At 37.7% G+C, this 25,267-nt stretch overlaps 1 non-coding gene and 1 pseudogene across 1 annotated transcript; one reads left to right on the top strand and one right to left on the bottom strand.

Moving 5' to 3' along the window:
* The first annotated feature begins 1,109 nt into the window (after nt 1-1,109).
* The window catches only part of LOC145571065 (uncharacterized), a 44,861-nt pseudogene continuing 20,703 nt past the window's right edge, over nt 1,110-25,267 (top strand).
* On the bottom strand, nt 8,884-8,990 carry LOC145608492 (small nucleolar RNA R71). Its single transcript, XR_014105817.1, has one exon. It is a non-coding gene; the product is annotated as a small nucleolar RNA R71 (small nucleolar RNA).

Raw genomic sequence — 25,267 nt, 5'->3', positions numbered from 1 at the left:
TTGAAATTCTGATAATTTTACCGTACTGGAAGATAAAATAATATAATTTCAGTCGAAAATGCTATTTGATCTAATTAAAACTCTGAAGAGTCCTAATTAAATTAAGAATGATAAAACCTTCTAGAATGTTCTAGAAGACCAAAACCATTCCTAATTGCATTAGGAATGATAAATCATATTAGGCCCTCCCCTAGATCATTGGGTCGTACTTAAAACTCAAACCGGGCCCAGTTTAGTAAATTGACCATAATTTCCTCAATATTCATCGGAATTGGGCTTATAATATATCGTCGGAAAGGTCTTTGCAAACCCCATCCAACTACACCACTATTGGACCCATATCATGGACCAACCAAACCGGATTGGCTGTTTTCTTAAAATAAAGTTTTCAAAAACATAGAGGAGAGAAAAGAAAAGAAATAAAACTTTCCGCAACACTAGACCTTTCCACACTTTCGTTTCATTCGATTATGATTCGACGTGAAAGGCACTCATCACTGGGTTTGGTTTTGGGGAGACACAAATGGGTGTCTACACCTGGTAACCAGTTTTTTGACCAAAACAAGCATGGAATTGATAAGGTTTCTTTACTGCTTACTGGGGTTTTCATGGTGAGATTCCATACCATTGAAGGGCGGGATAAAGCCTTTGAAGCTGGGTCCATTATTTTTTATACGAAGCCAGTTATGATGAAGAAATGGGTACCTGATTTTGATTTTAAGGTAGAGGCTCTTGCCAAGGTTCCTATCTGGGTTTGTTTTCCTAGACTAGATCTTTGTTAATGGGGGGCTAATGCCGCGAAAATAATAGCTGGATTAGTAGGTGAGACAGTTAATACTAATACCGCCATAGCTTGTAAAAATAGGTTGGAGTATGCAAGAGTTATGGTTGAGGTGAAGATGGGGATGGAGCTTTCTGAGAGTGTCACATCTACTAATGAGATAGGAGTGGATGTTGAGAAAAATTAGTGTTTGAATGGATGTCGATAGTATGCAAAGTTGGTAAGGGAATGGGACACTATGATAATGAATGCCCGAATCATAAAGTGGCTCATAGGACAAAGCAGGATGTGAATCAAGGAGATGTAAAGAAAGTGTGGAGGCAGAAATATGTGGTTGCGTGCAAAGGAGCAGGTGCAAGTCACTAAAAAAAGTGAAGATGTTGTGGAGAAAGTTACTGAAGAGTTGCAGGATGCTGATGTTAAAGTACACAAACTATGTCATGGAATCATAGTCTGGAAAATGGGAAGGGCGTGTATGAGATGAAAATGGGGGAATACTCTCACCACCCTCATGGATATGTTCAGATTCGGGAATGTTCGGGGTTTAAACTAGAAGGAGAAACAGCTTAATGTTCCGTGGTTTCTCAAATAGAATATTTTTGGCTTGTTTAGACTTTTGGAAACAAGAGTGAGAGAAGGGAAATTTGATCTAGCTTTCACTAAGTTTAAGAGGGAATGGTGTGTGTTTACAAACTACTAAAGCATAAGGGGGGCAGGATTTGGATGATTTGGAGGCCAAATATTTTTTTCTATAAGATTGTGGGGAGTTAGTTACTAGTCAATTGATTCAGATAGAGGTGACTCATCGACCTTCTGGTATGATTTTTTTTCTACATTGTTTGTTATGGCTTAAATGATGCTAAGGATAGTGATGCTTTTTGGGATTCCTTGAGATGTATTAGGCAGAATAAAGAGTAGCGTCTGGCTTATTAGTGGGGATTTTCACCAGGTGTTGAATACTCAAGATAAAGTGGGAGCTCCTGTCATCCTAAAAGAAGTTGAGCCCTTTAGAAATTGTTTGATAGATTGTGAGTTAGTGGATACCTAGCCTTGGACATGAGTAATTCGAATAACAAACCAACAAGTATAAAAACTTGAATACTCTCACTAATCAGAAAAACACCTTAAATCAGACCACATAGGGGCCAATTCGCCCTGTAGGAGACCATAGAAAAATAAATAATAAAGATTGTACCTCATTCTTAGCTTATGATTATTATATTTTTACCAACATGCCAAGGACTAAGGTATATAACGCTGAGCCTCAAACCAGGAAACAAAATAATAATTCTCAACCTTTTGATCTCATACATCGATCAAATAATAATTCACAGACTAATAATAATAAGGATTTTTTAGAAAATAACACCACAAAAAGTCATATTTTGATTATAACACCACAAAAAAAAAAAAAAAAAAAAAAAAAAAAAAAAAACTTGTATTATAACACTAGGAAAAAAAAAATTTGATTTCACCACCACTTAACGGATTCCATCCAACAATCCGTTAATGGGGCCCATAACAGAAATGTGTCACTGTAGACACTCAAATGTGTCTCTCTAAAATCAAACCCGGTGATGAATACCTTTTGCGTCATTCGATTATCGAACGAAGTGAAAGTGTGAAAAGTCTAATGATGAGGATGTTTTTAATAAAATATTTCCCTTTCTGTTTTCTAAAAATATTTCTTTTCTTACTCTTATTTATGAAAAATAGCCAGTCCAATTTGGTTTGGTCCATAATAAAGGTCCAATATTATTGTAGTTTGATTGGGCTTAAAAAGAGTTTTCCAATGATATATAATAGGCCCAATTCCGATGACTTATGAGGAAGTTATGGATTAATTTTAATTAGGCCCAATGATTTTAAAGGTGGCCCGATGATCTAGAGGAGGGCCTATTATTTTTAAAGAGAATGTTTTATTTAGAATAATATATATTAATTCTGATTTCGAAAACTGCTCGGACGCATAATTACCTGCAATCGGTGTTGAAGGTAATTATGCGTGGAAAAGTGCGTTGACCAGCGCGAGACGATGGAGTCGTCCCCAGGCGCTGACCTTCGTCGCCTGGCGACAATCTCGTCGTTTGGCGATGGCTCCTATCGTTCACAATCATCTCTCTCTTTCTCTTTTCTCTCTCTAAAAGCTAGAAGCTTTCTCTCTCTATTCTTTTTCTAAACCTTCCCTTTTACAAAATTCCTCATACATTAGCTTTAGAAACACCTAGCCAAGTTCGAAGTTGCCTTCGCCCTAGACGTGAAAGGTTTGATATTTTTGAGGGTTTGGTCCCAAATCTCTATTTCAATTATTTAATTTAATTGTTTTGTTTATATTTTCCTTTAAGTTACTAACACGTGTATTTTGTCATTAGAAAGAGGTATGAGGCATCGAAGTAAGTACTTTAGTTGTTTTATTGATCTTTTGATATAGAAATCATGCTTAGATTATTATATGGATTTCTAGTATCATGTTAAGATGTTTTATTGCTTCCTAGTATCATGTTTAGGGTAATTTCTAATATCAAGTATGATTCAAAGAATGCTTCCTATTTATTTTCTAATATCATGTTAGGGCTAAAGCTTTGATCTTTATTGTTTAGTGACATGCTAGGGTTTGTTATTAATCTTGTTAGTATCATGCCTAGGATCTTGCTATTAATATTATGTTTTAACATGATTATTTTGATTACAATTATTATGATGGTTATTATTATGCTGCTTGATGCTCATTATTGTTATTGCTTGATCACACCTTTTATGCATGCTTAAAGAGAATTTGTACTTGTAATCACGCTTAATAAGATATTTAATAATCTTGTTTAGGGTTAATTTGATTATAATTCAAGTGATCGCCAATAATAGATTCGTTTGTGCATTAACATTCAACCAACATAGATAAACAGGTTTAGGGTAAACCTATTGATTGCATGTTAGTCAGAAAGCGCATACGAATACGAGAAGAATAAAAGCAAAGGCCTATTATTAGGGCATGTTCAGTCTCTTTTAGGTTGGATTTGTACCTTCATCCCCGAACTTCCAGTCATGGTTCCAGACCTATTGGAGTTAACGATTTCCTGGATCGTTAAGAGGTGTAACCTTCACCCGATGAACGTTTTACAAGTTCCTAAAACTTGTTAGCGACTCTTTTACTCTAGCTTCCTTCCCTTTAGATGCCATCATGCTTAAGTGTATGATCACAGTGGGGCTCAAGTGTGGGATGGCTTGAAATATTCCCTACAATCACTAACCTAGTAGTTTAACAAAAACAAAAATTAAAAAAAAAAAAGAAAAAACCCTAAAAAACCAAACACAGCCCAATTCCACCACCACCACCACCTGTGCCCCACCTCCGACAACCCTAACCAGGTCGTCGGTACCCCTGTCCACTAAAACTAACAAAACCCTCCCTTCCCCCTCCTTGAAAACCACCCCAGCTCCGCCCTACAGCTCCAACAACATCAAATTCGCGCCGAGCAACCCCCCGCAACCACCACCGCCACTACATACTTCGAATTCCCACCACTTCGAACCCCTTCCGACACCTCTCCAACCACCGAAACCCTCTTCTAACACACCCCCAGCCACCGAAAACCTCCTTTGACACACCCCAGCCACCGAAACTCCCCTCCTTCCCCATTGAAAACCGGCTGCCAACACCATATTTCTTCTACTCGCGGTTGAGATCGGCCAATTTAGGGTCGAATTTGACATCTCAGTCCCTAAATCGCCTAATTTCAACCGTTAGTGGCCAGTTTTGGTGGTGGCTAGGGTTTTAGGGGGTTGCGGGCTGGTGGTGGGCTTGGTGGCTGACTTAGGATCCTTTTTTTTTTCTTTTGTAAATTTTTTTAAAAACAAATATATAAATGACATGTGTACTTGGTGGGGTCCTATAGAAACCTAAATGTGTCTCCCCAAAAACAAACACAGTGATGAATACCTTTCACGTCATCTGATTATCGAACGAAGTGAAAGTGTGGAAAGTCTAGTGATGAAGATGTTTTTATAAAAATATTTATCTTTCTGTTTTCAAAATATTTCTTTTCTTAATCTGTTTATGAAAAATAGTCAGTCAAATTTGGTTTGGTCCATGATAAGGGTCCAATAATAGTGTAGTTGGATTGGGCTTGCAAAGAGCTTTCCAATGATATATTATAAGCCCAATTCCGATGAATTGTGAAGAAGTTATGGATTAAATTAAATTAGGCCCAATGATTTTTAAAGGTGGTCAAATAATCTAGAAGAGGGCCTATTAATTATAATTCCTAAAGTGATTAGGATTGATTTTTGTCTTTTAGGAATATCTAGAAGGTTCTTTTTAATTCTAATAAGGTTAGGATTGATAATTATATTTTAAATATGTTTTATTTTGAATAAAATATATTAAATCTGATTATAAATTTGTTTGGACGCGTAATTACTTGTAACCGGTTTAAAAGGTAATTATGCGTGTAAAAGCGCGTTGTACTTTTGAACCAGCGCGAGACGACAGAGTCATCACCTGGCGCTGACTTTCGTCGCCTGGCGACGAGCTTGTCGTCTGGCGCTGACTCCTGTCTTTTCCGACATGAGGTATTTTATTTCGAATATGATTTTCTTTGATCCCGTGCTATTTTTCCTATAAATAGGGGTTGTATTTCCCTGTTTTTAGATCACCCAGAATTAGCTACATCTACAATCATCTCTCTCTCTAAAAGCTAGAAGCTTTCTCTCTCTCTCTCTCTCTCTCTATTCTTTTTCTAAACCTTCCATCTCTCAAAATTCCTCACTCATTAGTCTTAGAAACACCTATCCAAGTTCGAAGTTGCTTTCGCCCTAGACGTGAAAGGTTTGATATTTCTGAGGTTTTGGTCCCAAATCTCTATTTCAATTATTTTATTTAATTGAATTTTATTATTTTCCTTGAAGTTACTAACGTGTGTATTTTGTTATTAGAAAGAGATACGAGGCATCGAAGTAAGTTCTTTAATTGTCTTATTGATCCTTTGATATAGAAATCATGCTTAGATTATTTTGTTGACTCCTATTATGATGTTAGGATGTTTTATTGCTTCCTAATATCATGTTTAGGGTAATAACTAAATTTCCTAATATTAGTATGATTATTATGATGCTTCATATTTCTTTCCTAATATCATGTTAGTATCATGTTAGGGTTAAAGTTTTGATCTTTTATGTTTAGTGACATGTTAGGGTTTGTTATAAATCTTGTTAGTATCATGCCTAGGATCTTGCTAATATTATTATGCTTTAACATGATTATTTTAAATATGATTGTTATTATTATTATGATTATGATGGTTATGATGATTTATTATGTTGCTTGATTTTTATTTTTATTGTTATTGCTTGATCACACCTTTTATGCATGTTTAAAGGGAATTGGTACTTTTAATCACGCTTAATAAGATAATAATAATCTTGTTTAGGTTAATTTGAGTATAATTCAAGTGATCGCCAATAATAGATTTATTTGTGCATTAATAATCAACCAACATAGATTAAACAGGTTTAGGGTTAATTTATTGATTGCATGTTAGTCAGAAAGCGCACATGAATACGAGAAGAATAAATTAGAGGCCTATTATTAGGGTAAGTTCAATCTCTTTTAGGTTGGATTTGTACCTTCATCCCCAAACTTCCAGTCATGGTTCCAAACCAATTGAAGTTAACGATCTCTTGGATCGTTAAGCGGTGTAACTTTCACCCTGTGAACGGTTTAAAAGTTCCTAAAACTTGTTGGTGACTCTTTTACTCTATCTTCCTTCCCTTTGGATGTCGCCATGCTTAAGTGTATGATCATAGTGGGGCTCAAGTGTAGGATCGCTTGAAGTACTCCCTAAATTTTTTTGGCGACTCCACTGGGGAGGATTTCTGTTTTAATTCCTGAAATTTATTTTGGCAATGATTCAGATTGAGTGGATGAGACTCGAAAAGTCCTAAGTATTTCATGTGCGTAATTTTGTATTACATTATTGGCATAAATGATATGTCCATTTTATATAGTATTTTACCCCCGTCCCTTGGTCATAATTAGTAGTGTTTTTGGCTCTTTAGAGCCACTTTTATTACTAATTGGTGTTTTCTAGTGTTTTCGTAGATTTGGTTGACTTTTGTAGGGATTTTCACTTTTGGATCATTTTCCCGGAATTTTATGGAGTATCTACGAGCATTGGAGATGCATGACCATCCTTCATAGCCCAGGGCCGGTTAGAGCCATCGAACCGGTGATTAAGGGCTCGGTATATGTGATACCGGGGCATTTGGACCGAGTATTCAACACCCGAAGATGAAATCCAGATTGGCCCGAAGAATTGGAGCCCAATTAAAATCCAAAGAGTGGCCCAAGAATGCCGCTCGGCCATTAATGGTCCCGCCCGAAAGCGCGCCCGGCCGGGCAGAGGATGCAAAGCTGGCGCCCGAACTCGTGTCTGGCCAGGTGCGAGAGACTTACCTGAGAGGAAAAAGGCGTGCACGATCGGGCGGTGCCTCGCCCGATCGGGCGCATGTCATTATTAGGCGGTTTAAACGTCGTTTAAGTTTGTTTTAGTTTAGGATTCTTGCTTAATATAAATACTTCTCCGTTAAGCGAGTTTAGTACTTCTTTTACTCTTTCTTAATTTTTCTCTTAGATTTTCTCTCTCTACTTAGCTTTTAGATTAGTTTCTCTCTCTTATACTTTGTTCTTAACTCTACTCTTAATTCCAGATTACTTTGGTAACGATTTCTTCTACTTTAATCTCAGTTATTTATTTTAATCCTTTCATCATGTATTATTTTATTGCTTTGATTAGTTTAGATTTAGTTATGTGAGAGTAGTTTTATTTCTAGGGTTTATGGGGATCCATAAATAATATGAAGGGGTAATTTATTGTTGTTAATTATCAATGCTAGATTAATTTTCTATTGATTGATTTAATGTTCAGTGACTAGATTAGGCCTGATCTTTTATGCATGAGTTTGACAATATTAATTCGAGATTCGAGAGATGAGAATTGATGTTTTGGTCTAGTTTCAATAGGTAGGTTAATTTATAAATGGTTAAGTCGAGATTTGAGAGATGAGATTTAATACCGGTAGATTAATTATGTGATTGTAATACGTAGCGAAAGCCCTTTATGATCTAATTAATTTATACATTGATGATTGATTATTATGTTTTACCCTAGAATGTTATTTATTGGTAAACCTATGCCCTAGGCCTTTATTCATTGTTTTCTCTTTACTCTTAATCTCTGTAGTTTAGTTTTATATCCATATTATTAAATTGTTACTTAATAATTTAGATTGCTTTAATTATTTAGGAATAAAAAGACTTGTTTCCCTGTGGATTCAACCCTACTTCTCTATCTGCATTAGTTAGAGGATTTAAGAATTACTTTTGATTGGGTGATACGACTTTATCCTGTCAAAAACTTTGGTGTCGTTGCCGGGGACACGATTTTATTTTTATTTCTAATTATTTTTGTAGTCTAGGTTATTTCTTTTTGTCTCAGAGAACGTTAGTTCTTTGAGGAAAGTCTCATATTTTCTTTTAGTTCTTTGTTTATGCCTAGGTGTTCCAGATCAGGTTACATCCCATTCGATCCTGAGATCGAACGTTCCTTCCATAGACGAAAGAATTTCTACAAGTAGATTCTGGCGGGTTCTGGTGATAATAATAATCACCGAAACCGTCCAACTGATTCTAGCGATTCAAAGGTATCTTCAGATCCAGAATCAGAGATGGCGGTACCTAAGAAGCACAATGATTATTCACAACCAAAGCTTACAGATTTTCCACACCTTACTCCCACTCCAGCTCTTGATGGGGTATAGTTTGAGATTAAACCCCAATTTATAACGATGATAGAAAGGAAGCAATTTAGTGGAGCTAAGGGTGAAAACCCAAATATTCACATTGTAGACTATTGTCAGTACTATAATACCATCAGGAAAGCTAGGGTCACACAAGACCAAATCAGGGAGATTCTCTTTCCTTTTTCTTTAAGTAGAAAAGCCAAATTATGGTTTAATGGATTAAATAGAACTGCACTTGGTATAACTGACTGGGAAACTCTTGTTTCGAATTTTATAAAAAATATTATCCTGCATAGAGAACAGTTGTACTACGGAGTGCTATTCAGAACTTTGCCCAAGAGGCCGATGAAACTTTATATGAGTCTTGGGAGAGGTTCAAGGATCTACAAAAAGAATTCCCCCACCATAATTTGGCACAATGGCAGTTGATCCAAGCCTTTTATAATGGGATTGGAAATTCATCTAGAATAATATTGGATTCTGCAGCTAGTGGGAGGTTTATGAACCTTAATGTTGGTGATGCAGGATAAGTTATTGAAGATATGGAAATACATAATTCCCAATATGGAAATCCCAGAGGCTTTGCTAATAAAGGGATACATAATGTCGACTCTGTATCCTTTTTACAAGCTCAATTAACCTCTATTTGCCAGAAATTAGATAATCTTAGTACTGCAAATGTAGCTAATGTTTCTGCGATTAACAATAATGCTAATGAGGCTTTCTGTGAAAATTGTGGAATTATAGGTCATTGGGAGCAAGATTGCAGGAGTTCCATGGAGCAAGTAAATGCCTTTGAATCTTATATGCAGAATAACCCATACTCCAACACCTATAATCCTGGGTACCGGAATCATCTGTACCTTTCCTACCGGAGCACCAATGTTCAAAATCCACCACCACCATAAGAATCACAGCGCCACAACAAACTCAGCAGAAATTTTACCACCCCAATGCTGGTCAGAAGAATCAACCACAACAAACCCCCTCATCTTCCAACCCTGCTCTGGTAGAAATTAGAGCGATGCTGGCTAATATGCAAAAGCACATGGAGAGTAGAGATGCCCAAATTGATTCGATCCTAGCACATAATAAAATCGTAGATAATCAAATTGCGCAAATTTCTGCTACTCTACAAGCCCGTCAATCGGGAGCCCTGCCAGCACAGCCGACCAGGCCTACGGATCAAGCCTATGCAATTACTCTAAGGAGTGGTTCAAACTACGAAGGGCCCCCTATGCCTAGAGATGATGAACCTGGTTTAACAAATAATGCTAATCTTGATTCCATTAAACCTGACAATGCAGCTAATAGCCCTGCAGGGCTAAATAATAGTACTAATATATTTAATTTTACATTGCAGGGTATGACTCCAGGGAAGGTAGCAGCTCCAGATAGGAGCAGTAATATTTCAAATCCAGTTATCAAACTTCCATTCCCCAATCGTCACTTGAAAACAAATTTGGATAAGCAGTTTAGTAAGAATCTAGAGATGGTTAAAGATTTGCTGGTAACAATTCCCTTCACTGAATTAATTACACAAATTCCTGCACATGCAAAATTCATGAAGGAAACATTGACAAGAAAAAGTTCTATTAGTGAGGTAGAGAAAGTAGCTTTCACTTCAAAATGTAGTGTCATACTTCAAAATAAATCTCCACCTAAACTGAAATATCCGGGTAGTTTTTCTATCCCTTGTCATATTGGCAATCTGATGATTGATAATTCATTATGTGATTTGGGCGCTAGCGTTTGTGTTATGCCATTATATGTGTGTTCCAAGCTAAATATGGGTAAATTAAAAGCTACTAACATTACTCTACAAATGGCCGACCGTTCTTTTAAATACCCCTTAGGTGTTTTAGAGGATGTTCCTGCTAGAGTTGATAAATTTTATATACCTGTTGATTTTGTTGTTCTTGATATGGCTGATGATATGCAAACCCCAATTATTTTGGGTAGACCATTCCCTAACACGGCAGGGGCAATTATAGATGTGAGATGTGGCAAATTAACACTATCAGTAGGTGACGATAAAATTATTTTTAATCTTAATAATACCCCTAAAATCCCCATGACAGAGGAGAAGTGTTTTAGTGTTGATGTGGTTCAAAATTATTCTTACAAGCCCCAAGCTCTTGTAAAAGATCCCTTGGAGGCGGTATCCTGTGTTGCATCCTTTACAGATGAAATAGACAAATGGCAAAAGGAATTTGATGCAATAGAAAGATCCCTCTACACTGTCGGTCTTGGCTTTGAGGATGAGAAGGTGGAATTAAACAAGCAAGCTATGGAAATTGAGCCTACAATAAGTGTTCCGCCAAATCAAGTTGCAAGTGCTAAATGTAATGACAATATGAGGCAACCATCGATCGAAGAGGGATCTTTAGTGTGTAGCATTGAAGAACCCCTAGTCCAAGTTAAGGAGGATCCACTAAATAAGGTGAATTGGCATCCCACAGGATATGTCAGGAAGCCGCATCGTGGCCTAAACACCGCTCAACCGGGTGAGAAACCACTCGACCAAGCATTAGGCCAAGGGTCCTAGTTCTTGTACTTGGTAAGAAGGTCGTGCGGGACCTAGATAAACCAGCGCTTTGCGGGAGGCAACCCGTATTTTAATGCCTTTAGACTAGTTTTTATTTTATTTTTCTTGTGAGAGGAGAGAGGAGGGAATCTAATGAGTTTTATGAGTTTTTTTTACAAGTTTAAAGGAAAAGAGTTAGCCAAAAATTGAAGAAAACAAGAAAGACAAAAATCGTCCAAGCTAGCCTCGGGCCCAATCAGGCGAAGCTCGCCCGACCGGGCGCGAGAGCAAGGGTTCGAAAATCGTAATTTTCGCCCGACCGGGCGAAGCTCGCCCGATCGGGCGCGAGACTAAGGGTTTGAATTATCGATTTTTCGCCCGATCGGGTGAATGGCGCCTGACCGGGCGCGAGATTTGACGAAATACGGAGATTAAGATCGCCCGGCCGGGCGACGGGCGCCCAACCGGGCGCGAGAGTAGAAGAATTTTTGGGCATTAGATCACCTGATCAGGCGAAGCTCGCCCGACCGGGCGCGAGAATAAAAGGTTTTTTATGGGCAATAGATTGCCCGACCGGGCAGTATGGCGCCCGACCGGGCGCGAGAAGAGTGATATTCAAGGGTTTAGACCGCCCGATCAGGCGAAGCACCGCCCGACCAGGCGCGACATTTCGAACAGCCGACCCCCTTCTTTTATTCCTTCTTTCTTCTTCTTCCTCCTTCTTTCTTTCTTCATTTCTCTTTTCCTCCATAACTTTCTCTCTCTAAAACCTTAAAACCTCTACCTTCTCTCTAAGATTTTCATTTCATTACTCACCCAAATTCAAAAAGTTTTACATATTCCTTCTCCTCTCTTCATCCTCTACAATCTTACATAGAAATCTTCAAGTTCCACTCAAATTATTTTTATACCCATTTTCAAAAATGGCGGCAAAGAGGGCAAGAACAATTCTAGGGGGAAGCTCAAGCCAACAATACGACCCGGCGTTGCAACTACCACAATAGCCGACGATCAAGATAGCAACCCCGGAACAGAAGGAAAAGCTTGAGCAGCTCTGGGGGCGAGAGGTAATTCCTTCACTATGGTTACACCGTTATACTCTGGAAGCATTGGGATTATATGACTATGTTAGGAGATTTTTTACCGATACTGGTATAAGGAAATTTGTTGATATGCATTATGCCACTTATCGTTAATTAACCTATTAATTTCTTTCTTCTTTGCATGTTCATAACCATAAAACTGGGCCAAAATTGATATTTAGGTTAAATAATAGAAATATTACTTTAACTTTTGTTGATTTTTTTAAACTATTTGATTTGGAACCTGATTTGCCTCACCAATGGCATGCTGAATATAAAATGGATGATATTTATACTGCTTTGACTGGTTTGCCGGCGCCTAACGCCCAACATGCTAGTGCTAAACCAATCCATCACCTCATTCCCAAAATATGGCAAATATTTGCGGGTGTTAGCTTTTTAGGTAGGAACAAGCTCCATAACTGTCAGACCAATGAACTTGCTGTAATTGACCATTATGTGTACGGGTTCGGGAAGCTTAACATAGCTAGGTATATCATCCATCACTTAGCTAGGCATGCCACAGCTAGTAACGCCGCTAGTACCCCCATCCGTCTAGGTGGCTTTATCATTAGGATAACTATTAAGAAGTTCGGTTTTGTTGAGAGTGAACCCCGCCAGATGACTAACTATGGACCGGATACCTATATGACTGCTAGGTATTTTGAGGAGTTGGGTTGGGTATGACTGGATAGTGAGAAAACCCCCCACTGGTGTATTAGGACTGGGACCGAGTAGTCATTGCCTATCTTTTCCCTACCTAGTCCTAACTTGACCGCCTTTCCCCCCGGGCAAGCGTCCTACACGTACGACCTTTTAGTTGACCATGTCATGGGGCAAGCACCACCAGTACCACCACCGGTCCCACCACCTCAGCCTGAGCCCGAGGTAGCGCTTTCACCACCTCGCATGTCTCACTCTGTTCCCCATGTTGACTCTGACCAAGTTTGGGACCTTTAGAGTATAGGTCAGGCTTTAGGCCGTATTGAGCATTCCCACACTGACCTTAGGAGGATGGTAGGCTCCATTGACCATAGGTTAGGGTACCTTGAGAGGAACCAGGGTAGAGATCTCTACCCTATATATGATGATTATGCTCGTCGGGGCAACATTCCCGACGATGTCATTTACCCTGACTGGTTTCAGCCTCCACCCCAGGGATACGATAGGGATCCCACTGCGCATGGTATTTATACTGACTATTCTGCTTTCCATGGGTACGACCAGGACATTCCTTTCGAGGGACCGGCGGGGGGGAGTTTCCACGCTGATTATTTTGGTGGTAGCTCTTCTGGTGCAGGTGGTGCAGGTGGCAGCGGAGGTGGAGGATTCGGCTACGTGGATGAGGATGATGAGGACTAGCCATGCTGGGCTAGTTCCCGAGCCAATGAGGACATTGTCTGATTCTAGCTTGGGGGAGATTTAGGATTTGGTATCTGTAGACACCTAAAAATGTCTCCCCAAAACCAAACCCGATGATGAACAACCTTTCACCGCCACTATTGGTCGGGTTCAGTATTTAATCCCGAGAGTGCTTAAAAAATCATATTTAATTAAATTCAATTTCTAGATAGTCCATGGATCAGTCTTAATGTTTGGTCAAAGCATAGTTTTAATTTCAGCCCAAACTTATTTTACTGTTTTATTATTTAATTTTAGCCCAAACCTTTTTTTATTTTATTGTTTTATTATTTATTTTTGGCCCAAACCTTTTATTTATTTTATTTACTTATTTTCTTATTTTAGCCTAAATAATAGTAAATCAGAAATGGCCCGAAATTATCAATCGACACTTAAAATGCTTAACGAAATTAGGGTTAAAAATGAATTTAGACGGAAAAACGGACAAAAAATTCCCGCGTCACGGCAATAGTCCACCGTGTAATGGGAAACTGTCCCGTCTGACGGTGGGATTTCCCATGACACGGGAAACCTGTTGTGACACGGGAGTTTCCGTGTCCGTTCCGCGTAAACCCTTCACACGTTTTATTCCCCGTACCCTAAAATATTTCCTGCGTCACACAACTGTTCACCGCGTCACGAGAATTTTTCCCGTCTGACGGTGGGAATTCCCGTGTCACGGTACAAAGTGCCGTGTCACGATATACTTTTTTAGGGTTTTTATCATTTTAAGGTTTCGTGTGTTCCCTCAACACATTTTTTCTATAAATACCCCCTCATTTCTTATGTACGGGGCATGAATTAATTCTCTATTTTTCTCTCTTCTATGCTCTAGCCTAAACACTAGCCTACCCTTCTTCTTTCAAAATTCCTTCTTCAAGTACTCCAAGGAGTCCATACTTTACTCGTGGTTCTGTCCTTAAGCCAAGGCGTGAAAGGTAGAATTGTTTGAGGGTTTGGCCCCAAATCAATTCTATTTAATTTAATTTAATTTAATTAATGTTTTATTATTATTTCCTTGAAGTTACTAACTCTTTTATTTTTTTATAGTTGCAAGCAAACAGAATCAAAGTAAGAATTATGTTCCTTTTATTTCTATTATTTTTCTAACGATTTTATATTGTTGGAATTATGGTTAAATTGCTTCCAATATTAATGTTTTTCTATTATTTTTTATGATCACCATATTGCATGTTTAAAGGAAATATGTAATTGAAAATCACGCTTAATAAGATAATTTGGACAACCGGCTTAGGTTCCTTTTTAATCCACTTATTAAATCAAGTGATCACAATATTTTAGAATTATGTGTTGCATTATATTAAACAAATTTAGCTTAATAATAGTTTGGAGCAAATTGAATTTTTGTTTGTATGCCTTTGAGATCGCAAGAATCACTTTTCACTATAAGAATCAAGTAAAAGCCAATACGGGCGAATGTGACTCCATGACTCACTTCGTACCATCATCCCCGATCCTCCTTTCGTGGTTCCGAACCATATGGAGATAGTAATCTCATGGATTATGAATAGGGTGTAACCTTCACGGGTCAATCGTTTACCCCATTCATAATCCATGAGATTACTAACTCCATATGGTTCGTGTAGACACCCATTTGTGTCTCCCCAAAACCAAACCCAGTGATGAGTACCTTTCATGTCGAATCATAATCGAATGAAGCGAAAGTGTGGAAAGTCTAGTGTTGCGGAAAGTTTTAATTTTCTTTTCTCTTCTCTCTGTTTTTGAAAACTTATTTTAATAAAACAGCCAATCCAGTTTGGTTGGTCCATGATATGGGTCCAATAATAGTGTAGTTGGATGGGGATTGCAAAGACCTTTCCAACGATATATTATAAGCCCAATTCCGATGAATATTGAGGAAGTTATGGCCAATTTACTAAACTGGGCCCGGTTTGAGCTTTATATACGGCCCAATGATCTAGGGGAGGGCCTAATATGATTTATCATTCCTAATGCAATTAGGAATGGTTTTGGTCTTCTAGAATCTTCTAGAAGGTTCTTTTCATTCCTAATTCAATTAGCATTGATAAATTGACTTTTGTTGACTTTTCAGAGTTTTAATCAAAATCAAATAGCATTTTCGAGGAAATTATATGGTTTTATCCTCCAGTACGGCAAACTTATCTGATTTTTGAAAAGGCGTTAAATTTAAGCTTGGCGTCTGACCCCAGGCCTTGGCGCCTAGAACCAGACCTGGCGCCTGGCGCTAGCCATTGGCGCCTGGCGCTAGTGTTGGTGCCTGGCGCCAGCTAGCCAGGGTTGGCGCCAGCTCTATTTTTTATGCGTCAGACTCTGTTTTGTTTAATTTATCTTTTTGGCTGATTTTCTCTATAAATATCGTATTAAAAACTCCGTTTTCATTAACCAATTTTCACGAATTCTCACCTACAATCAGTTTTCATTCGCAATCATTAATTCTCTAATTCTCTCTTAATCATTCACCAACTCTCATCATGATTTTCTTGATTATTCTCTCCCTCTCTCTCTTTTTCTAAACTAGCCTTTTCTCACATACAAAATTCCGCATTCGCAAGATCTAAAAACACCTAGCCATATTCGAAGTTGCCTTCGCCCTAGACGTGAAAGGTTTATTTTCTGAGGGTTTGGTCCCAAATCTCTATTTCAATTATTTAATTTAATTGTTTTGATTATTATTCTCCTTGAAGTTACTACCGTGTGTATTTTGTTATTAGAAAGAGGTACGAGGCATCAAAGTAAGTGCTTTAATTGATTAATTGATTTATGATATAGAAATCATGTTTAAATTGTTATTATGATATTCCTAGTATCATGTCTAGGGTAATTTTAATATTAAATATGATTGTTACGATGCTTCCTATGTTCTTCCTAATATCTATGATTCTTAGTATCATGTTAGGGCTAAAGATTTGATTTTTATTGCTTAGTGACATGCTAGGATTTGTTATTAATCTTGTTAGTATCATGCCTAGGATCTTGCTATTATTATTATGCTTTAATATTAACATGAACATGATTGTGATTATAATTGTTATGATTTATGAATATTATTATTATTATTATTATTATTATTATTATTATTATTATTATTATTATTATTATTATTATTTTGATGATGATTAATATTATGATGATTATAATTTTATTATAATTATTTATTTATTATTATGTTGCTTGATGTTATTTATTGTTGTTGCTTGATCACGCCTTTATGCATGTTTAAAGGGAATCTATACTTGTAATCACGCTTAATAAGATAATTGATAATCTTGTTTAGGGTTAATTGTTATTATAATTTCAAGTGATCGCCAATAATAGTTTTATTTGTGCATTAATATTCAACCAACATAGATAAACAGGTTTAGGGTTAATCCTATTGATTGCATGTTAGTCAAAAAGCGCACATGAATACGATTAGAATAAAGTAGAGGCCTATTATTAGGGCAGGTTCAATCTCTTTTAGGTTGGATTTGTACCATCATCCCCAAACCCTTATTTGGTTCATGACCTTATGGAGTTGACGATCTCTTGGATCGTTAAGGGGTTAACCTTCACCCTGTGAACGATTTACAAGTTCCTAAAACTTGTTGGCGACTCTTTTGCTCTATCTTCTTCCCTTTTGGACGCCACCGTACTTTAGAGTATGATCACAGTGGGGTTCAAGCTAGGGGTTAACGCTTGAAATATTCCCTACAGTTCAGAACCACGAAAGGAGGATCGGGGATGATGGTACGAAGTGAGTCATGGAGTCACATTCGCCCGTATTGGCCTCTACTCGATTCTCATAGTGAAAAGTGGTTCCTGCGATCTCAAAGGCATACAAACAAAAATTCAATTTGCTCCAAACTATTATTAAGCTAAATTGGTTTAATATAATGCAACACATAATTCTAAAATATTGTGATTACTTAATTTAATAAGTGGATTAAAAAGGAACCTAAGCTGGTTGTCCAAATTATCTTATTAGGCGTGATTTTCAATTACATATTCCCTTTAAACATGAAATATGGTGATCATAAAAAAAAAAAAAAAAAAAAAAAAAAAAAAAAAAACCATCGCATCACGGCAGCTTGTACCGTGACACGGTACAGTTTTCCGTGTCACGGTGCCCTTGAAATAAGTCCAGTCAGCTTTTTTTAAGTCTTCCGTGTTAATTTGGTCCTCGCGTCAGTCATTTTGGTTATTGTTCACATGTCTAGCCATACGATCATACCACGAGTCTTATAACATCACTTAGTCACTCACGAGTCAAGTATAGTCCACACACTTTCTTTATGTTCCGACTCGAGTCGTGCACCAAGTCGTTTATGATCGTATACTAGGTTCATGCACCCTTTTTTTGTCATAATAATAAAAATGAGTGGAGTTTTCTCACCTGTTTTCAAATGTCTATTTTTTTCCTTTCCTATCTTGAGCAATGAGTCAAACAATTAAGTGAATTATTTCATTTGGTCAAGGAACAGGGATAGATTAATACGGTTCGAGTCATTACCGCAACAATCTCTCATATCTAATAGGCGTTCAAAGAGAACTTTGCCATCTCCACATTACTTATCACCTTTCAATGGCCACTAAAGAAGATATTGAGAACATCAACAAATCCATCGAGGCACTGTTTGCCATGATGCAAACCCTTACCACTAGGGTCACTACCATGGAACAAAACAAGGTCACTGTTTCCACCCTTGACAAAATGAAGGAGCAAATGAGTAAGATTTCTGAGGATTTCACTTATGTGGAACGGCCTCCCACTCCTTTGGATGTGAAGGACAGACTCCCTGAAAAGTTCTCCACTGTTGATATTCCAAAGTTCAAGCCTACTGACAATTAAATATTCCATTTGAAGGCGTTCTCTGCAACCATGGCTCTTAAGGGATTGGACGTAACACTCTTCCCTACGGTGTTCCCTCTCTCCTTAGAGCATGCTTGCCAACAATGGTTTTATTCCCTAGATGCCAAGCGTATTGCGACTTAACAAGATGTCACCGAAAGTTTCATGAATCGTTACAAGTGTAACATTCAAACTAAAACTTCTGAACGTGAACTCTCCATTCTCAAACAGAAAGAGAATGAAGGCTTCACCGCTTACCTGAATAGGTGGAGGGAAACAGCTTCACTCTTGGTAGATCCTCCCAAAGAAAGAGAGATGGTTCGCCTCTTTATTCAAAATCTAACTCATAAATATAGGGAAAATCTCAAATTTCTTCCACTGAACACTTTCGAAGCTGTATACGACATCGGCATCAATATCGAGGATGAGCTAATAAAGACTGCTGGTAGTAACAATAATAACACTTGGAAAAACAAGAAGAAAGACCATCCTTCTTCTTCGTCTTCTAAGCACGAAAATACTACCAACAATATAAGCCAAGTTGATCTCAATGAAGTGTTATCTCTTGATACTCCATTGCCCAAGAAGAAAAGAACTTACACTCCTTTAGGAATGACTTATGACGCGGCCTTTGATCGCCTTAACAGTCAAGGCTTGATCACACCTATTGGGCCATTTCTAGATCCAAAACCTGAAGAAAGGAGCGCCAAATGGAATCCCAATGCCCATTGCAAGTACCATCAAGGAAGGGGCCACACTACAGAGCAATGTTGGAATCTGAAGGACGTCATTCAAGACTTGGTGGATGCAAACAAACTTCCTGTCCCTCCAGGCGGCAAGAAGTAATGAACACAAGGCGCACATCAGATCCTTCATGCAAGATATCATGATTTCTTTCTTTATAATTCATCTCCATTCCCCCATACATGTCTAGAATAGGTTTTCCATTTTGAATTTTTATATGTTTCATGTGTTTCGTTCACCTTTTCCATTAATAAAATGAGCAAATTTCCTTTACATCTCGATCATAGAATTTTTCATTCATTCATTCATTCTCAAAAAATAAAAATAAAATAAAAAAATCAATTACCAAACTAAACCCAAGGTACACCAATGACTTAAGGCACCTTTGCAACCCTGTCATTCCCTGTTAACCGTTCAATCACATTCCATTTCTTCATCAACCATTTTGAGCCTCGTCTAACGTTTGGCCTTTATTTCTTTAACCCACATTTACTTAACCCTGGGATTGGAAGATGTGTAATTGTACAACGTTCAAAAACCAAGTAAAAAAAAAAAGGGCAGCAAAGCAACAATAAAACAATGTCTAAGGGCAAGTGTTCCAATGTCTTTGATATGAACACGTCTCAAATTGCGTCTCTCATCGAGTGCTTGGTACCGTGCCTGAGAAACATGAATTCTAAGTGAGTGATAGACCGCATGATCTGAGATTGCCCACATTTATCCAAAAGAATGAAAAAAAAAAGACAGCAAAAAAAAATGAAAATAAACTTGCAAAATTCAAAATTTTCAAATTCACAATTACACATCTTGGGGGCTTCTCTCGGGTCTTGAGCCTTTTACCCATTTCTTCCTTAAAGCATCAACTTAACCACATTAAAACCCTTGAAAGACCTCTTTGAGGTGTACATACACTTGTGCAAAGTTCGGTTAGAGCTACGTTCGGCCTGATTCCTAACGGATACGTAGGCAACCTCACATTGAGGCGCGGCCAAATTCATATTCATATCTATGCATGAGCTAGACTTGGGGGCTTGAACCCACATCACATTAGCTTACCCAGCCTAAAGAGTCATCATCTTTGACTCTTCACGCATATATTTCCATCACCATAACCTTTGCAGCCTCACCTTAGTATCACTTTCACACACTTCTTTCACATATACATATCCATATCCTCTTTCCCTTAGGAAACCTTTATCATGAAATCTTGTTTCCCTACCGTGCATGCTTCATCATCTTTCAAGACAATATTTATCAGAAGAAACGTTATATACTTGCTTAGCTTCCTGGCCTGAGCAATATTCATTGTTTCATGCATCGCATAATGTGCTGAGAAACATTTATATATCAATGATTTTTAATCATACAAAGCATATCGTTCTTAGCTCCTTGACCTAAGAAACGTTCATAATCACTTCATCTGTATACGTGCTTAGCTTCTGGACCTAAGTGACGTTCAAGATCGCTTCTTTACACCATATATGATGCTTAGCTCCATGAATTAAGTTCATTCATCTATCGTGTCACATGATGTAATTGTCCTTAGCCTCCTGGCCTAAGAACATGCATCATGCATACATTATTTTCAGGACAAGCAATTCAATCCATACGATTCATTTCCTCTTGCTCAAGGAGGAAGTTCAAAACTTCTTCCCTTTTTCATTATTTTATTTTGGGGAAGTTCAAAAACTTTTTCAAAATTTTTATTGAGGGAAGTTCGAAAATAAAATTTCATTTTTCACGACTCTCTTTTTCGGGAGAAAGTCGGTACCCTCCACTCGTATCATGACAAAAATGATGGAAAATTTTTGCTTTTGCATTTTCGGCTGCTTGTGTCTGCACACACACACACACACACTCAAACTATACACACACAGTCACAAGTCATACTCATGTCATGTCATGTTGTGTCAAGTCAAACTTGGTCAAGTCAGTTGGTCAAGTCAATCATAGTCTATACGAGTCCCCTGGCAAATTTTATTTTGCAGGTCTCAATTACAGCCCACGTCCGGGGACAAGCGGACCATCTACAGCCCACGTTCGGGGACAAGCGGACCATCTACAGCCCACGTCCGGGGACAAGCGGACCATTTACAACCAGCCCACGTCCGGGGACAAGCGGACCATTTACAGCCCACGTCCAGGGACAAGCGGACCATCTAAAGCCCACGTTCGGGGACAAGAGAACCAACTACAACCCACGTTCGGGGACAATCGAACCACAATCATTTCACGGCGCAAGGTTCTCGATACACAGAGACTTGCAATCTCATCATCTGTCGACTTTCCTCAAGCATGGAAAGTATTATGCGGTGGATTTCTTCAAGCATAGAAAACCGCCAAATTCATATGTTGGCTTGCCTCAAGCATGGAAAGTATCATCTGGTAGATTTCTTCAGGCTTAGAAAGTTACCAAATTCATCAGCTGGCTTTCCTCACGCATGGAAAGCATTTCAACAAACGTCATCCAATGGATTCCTTCAAGCATAGGAAGCTGCCAAACTTATTTGTCACCGATACACTGGTGCCAAATATGTATTCTATCCTTTTACTCTTTTATCTGTGGAATTAACATTTTTCTGCAGGTATCGGCGTATACAGAGTGGTTTAGGATCGCAGAACGTCTTAAATCATTCTCCGTCCCTATCGGCTACTTTGACTATCGTTTTCGAAACTGACGTTTCTACAAACTCAGTCAAAGTGGGAGCTTCTGTAGACACCTAAAAATGTCTCCCCAAAACCAAACCCGATGATGAACAACCTTTCACCGCCACTATTGGTCGGGTTCAGTATTTAATCCCGAGAGTGCTTAAAAAATCGTATTTAATTAAATTCAATTTCTGGATAGTCCATGGATCAGTCTTAATGTTTGGTCAAAGCATACTTTTAATTTCATCCAAAACTTATTTTACTGTTTTATTATTTAATTTTAGCCCAAACCTTTTTTTATTTTATTGTTTTATTATTTATTTTTGGCCCAAACCTTTTATTTATTTTATTTACTTATTTTCTTATTTTAGCCCAAATAATAATAAATCATAAATGGCCCAAAATTATCAATCGACACTTAAAATGTTGAACGAAATTAGGGTTAAAAATGAATTTAGACGGAAAAACGGACAAAAAGTTCCAGCGTCACGGCAATAGTCCATCGTGTCACGGGAAACTGTCCCATCTGACGGTGTGATTTCCTGTGACATGGGAAACCTGCAGTGACACGTGAGTTTTCGTGTCCGTTCCGCGTAAACCCTTCATGCATTTTATTCCCCGTACCCTAAAATATTTCCCGCGTCACACAACTGTTCACCGCGTCACGGGAATTTTTCCTGTCTGACGGTGGGAATTCCCGTGTCATAGTACACAGTGCCGTGTCGCGATATACTTTTTTAGGATTTTTATCATTTTAGGGTTCCGTGTGTTCCCTCAACACATTTTTTCTATAAATACCCCCTCATTTCTGATGTACGGGGCATGAATTAATTCTCTATTTTTCTCTCTTCTATGCTCTGATGTACCTGCAGTGAGGGTTTGGCCCCAAGTCAATTCTATTTAATTTAATTTAATTTAATTATTGTTTTATTATTATTTCCTTGAAGTTACTAACTCGTTTCTTATTTTATAGTTGCAAGCAAATAGAATCAAAGTAAGAATTATGTTCCTTTTATTTCTATTATTTTTCTAACGATTTTATATTGTTGGAATTATGGTTAAATTGCTTCCAACATTAATGTTTATTCTATTATTATTTATGATCACCGTATTGCATGTTTAAAGGGAATATGTAATTGAAAACACGCCTAATAAGATAATTTGGACAACCGGCTTAGGTTCCTTTTTAATCCACTTATTAAATCAAGTGATCACAATATTTTAGAATTATGTGTTGCATTATATTAAACCAATTTAGCTTAAAAATAGTTTGGAGCAAATTGAATTTTTGTTTGTATGCCTTTGAGATCGCAGGAATCACTTTTCACTATAAGAATCGAGTAGAGGCCAATACGGGCGAATGTGACTCCATGACTCACTTCGTACCATCATCCCTGATCCTCCTTTCGTGGTTCCGAACCATATGGAGTTAGTAATCTCATGGATTATGAATGGGGTGTAACCTTCACGGGTCAATCGTTGTTGCCTATCGTTGTCCCTTAATCGTGGTTGCCTTCTATGATCCGTGAACGGTTTACAAGTTCCTTAAAAACTTGTTGGCGCCTCCCTACTTTCCTTGTCCCTAATCGTATAAGTCAATTCCCACTTCCTAAGAGTGCCAAGCATATTCACACATGCTTTTAACGTAGGCGCACTTCGAACGACGCCCACAATATCTTTCTTTTTTTCTTTTCTTTTGAATTTGGTGTGTTTTCTTAGATTAGATTTTTTGCTTTCTAGGTTAGTTTTATAGCTTTCTTATATTTTAAAAATACAAAAAAATGTTGAAAAATAAAAAAAAAAATCCAAAAATACGTTCTAATGAATTGTAAATCATGCTTCCCTGTGCCCCATACTTGGAAAATATACGGGAATTGTGGATTTGTTGATCATGATTTGAAGTTTGATTGCTTAGATGTCCTAACATGCGTCACTTTTGTCCAACTGCTTGTGAATATAGTGCTTGACTAGTTGATTTTGTTAGGAATGTGTGGTAGTTCCTTGTATGTTAATAAATTTGAGTATTGATTTGCAACTATAATTAATGTTTATATGACTCATTATTATGCACATTATGGAGGACGAAGGCATTTTAGATACATTTGTTCCCTTCTTGCTGCCCATGTTGTTGCCTTGACTTTTTGTTGTTTATTAGCCACATTACAAGCCTATTTTTCCCAATTGGTTACTAGTCCCAAGCTTGGCTTGGGGGAGCTATTAGTGAGTGAGGTGAGGGAGTTTGTACTGTGCTTATTATTTGCACAATTTGGGTGGGTTTTGAGAAGTTATTTTGTTCTTGATCGTAGTTTATTTTTGATGAGTTTGAAAGTTTAATTTTCTTGGAAAAAAAAAGTGAACTTCAAAAAAAAAAAGAGAGCAAAAAGAAAAAAATGGTTCAATGTTCAAATGTTCTAGTTGGAGGTTGATCCAAAGAAGAAAAAAAATAAGATGATGAGTTTCAATGAAAAATTCAAATTTGGAAAATAAAGTTTGTTTATTCACTCTAGTTCTACTCTATCATATGTTTATGAGTGAAATTTGTAAGTGTTGGGATTGTTGTTTATGTTTGGAGTTATTTTTGGTGGATTCTTGTTGGAGTTAGTTATGTTGGAGATGTTGATCAATATTTATTTTGATCATGGGTTTTATTAGGATTTTCTCCCTTTAAGCATAGCTTTTCTCTCACTTGTTCCCAAATGTTTCTTACCCTTTACCCTAGCCTTACATTACAAACTTTAAAGACCTTCCGACCTTTGTGCATAGAGTTGTATGAATGTGAAAGTGTTGCTCATGAATGCAAGTTATGATTTGACATATTTCGAGTCGACTAGTAGGTTGAGTGTACATCTTTTTATACACACGAGAGTGTGAGTTGGGAGGGCATTGTTCACATAAAGGGGTTGGTTGGAGAGCGATCGAGTACATCTTTTACTCGCCACATAAATGAGAGTTGAGTGTGTGAGCACTAGTCTTGAATTCTATACGCTCTTGTGGTTTGCTCTATTTGACAATTGTTAGGGAGGAAGAGTAATTGGATGGATGAGATTGGTTGATGTTGAAGCATATTTATTAGATTTACTTTAAATTGTTTGTGCTTGATTTTTACTTTTTGGGGTGAAGCGTATTTATTTATTCATTGATGAGATCTTTGCTTAGGGACAAGCAAAGGTTTGGCTTGGGGATTTTGATATGTCTAATTTTATATAGTATTTTACCTCCGTCCCTTGGTCATAATTAGTAGTGTTTTTGGCTCTTGAGAGCCCCTTTTATTACTAATTGGTGTTTTCTAGTGTTTTCGTAGATTTTGTTGACTTTTGTAGGGATTTGCACTTTTGAAGCATTTTCCCGGAATATTATGGAGTATCTACGAGCATTGGAGATGCACGACCATCCTTCATAGCCCAGGGCCGGTTATAACCATCGAACCGGTGGTTAAGGGCTCGGTATATGTGATA

Source organism: Chenopodium album, chromosome 2 (genome assembly GCF_948465745.1).
Source record: "Chenopodium album chromosome 2, dcCheAlbu1.1, whole genome shotgun sequence".
NCBI classification, from domain to species: Eukaryota; Viridiplantae; Streptophyta; class Magnoliopsida; order Caryophyllales; family Amaranthaceae; genus Chenopodium; species Chenopodium album.
Note: the sequence above shows the minus strand (reverse complement) of the source record. Positions and strands in the feature narration are given on the sequence as shown.